Source organism: Camelus ferus, chromosome 26, assembly GCF_009834535.1.
Source record: "Camelus ferus isolate YT-003-E chromosome 26, BCGSAC_Cfer_1.0, whole genome shotgun sequence".
Lineage (NCBI taxonomy): Eukaryota > Metazoa > Chordata > Mammalia > Artiodactyla > Camelidae > Camelus > Camelus ferus.
This window is the reverse complement of record NC_045721.1, coordinates 18664303-18665470: the sequence shown is the minus strand read 5'-3', so window position 1 is coordinate 18665470 and position 1168 is coordinate 18664303.

Here is a 1168-nt window from a genome sequence, read left to right as displayed (position 1 = left end):
GACACCAGTGCACCTGCTTAGGACCAGTGTCAAGACAAAGAGCTGGCCTCCAGACTCGGGTTCCCGAGCTCCTTCCAAAACTCTCCCGCACCTCCAGCTTCTGGCAGGAATCCACAGCTCCCTTTGGGCCCTGGCCATCAGAGTATCTGTCGCTTCTCTGGGAGAGAGACCAAATCCCATGCAAACAATAACCACACACCTGCCACGCACCGGAAAGAGCTGGGAGCTGGGGAGAGAGGCAGAAGCCAGGTGGGAGGGCATGACTCCAGGGGGAGGTGACAGGAGTAGGGGCAGGACCAGGCATGGGGCCCAGTCTGGGACTGCTGTAGCCCCTCTTCCCAGATCCTTTCAAGCAGCCAGCGAGAGGATGAGGTGGACGGTGGGGTGACAGGAGGGGACACTGGACAAACAGGTTGGTGTCACAGTCATTCAGTTAGGCCACGAATATTTATTTAGCAGCTACTATGTGTGAGGCCCCATGCTTGGCCCTGACGTTTGGCAGGGGACGAAATGCACAGCCCTCCCCATCACGGAGGGAGACAGACAATGAACAGGTGAAAGGGGAAAACACCAGCGATGGTAGAAGCTGGTAAGAGTCACCACGGGTGGGCTCCGCCTCTGAGAAAGTAACGTGTGAGCCAAGAACTAACCAAAGAGAAAGCGCTAACCGGAAGACCAGGGGGAAACCATCCCAGGCTGAGGGAACTTGAGAGTGAAGCCAAACAAGAACATTCTTGATGTGGTTGAGGAAACAAGCAAAGGGCGCGGTGGCAAGAACCTGTGAGCAAGGTGACCGGGGGACCAGGTGAGACCAGGGCTGCAGGCGGAGATCAGACAGGGCGGGGGTTCCTGCGGTGGAGGTGACGCGGCTCAGCCTGGGGAGGGACCAGCGGTGATGCAGGAGACAGAGGAATCCAGGTGTGTCCTCTGCCCGGGGCGTGGGCGGGACCTGCTGAGGACTGGCTGTGGGGGGTGGGGAGGTGGGGAGTCGACGGTGATATCAGGGATTGCTGCTCGATCCTCTGGGTGGCCAGTGACAGCAGGTACTGAAACGGGACAGACCCGAGGAGAAGGCACGGGAGAGAAGAACAAGAGCACCCTGGGGTTGTTTCACATCTGAAACCCCCACCTAGTACTCACAACAGTGGTCTGATTTCAGGATCATTAC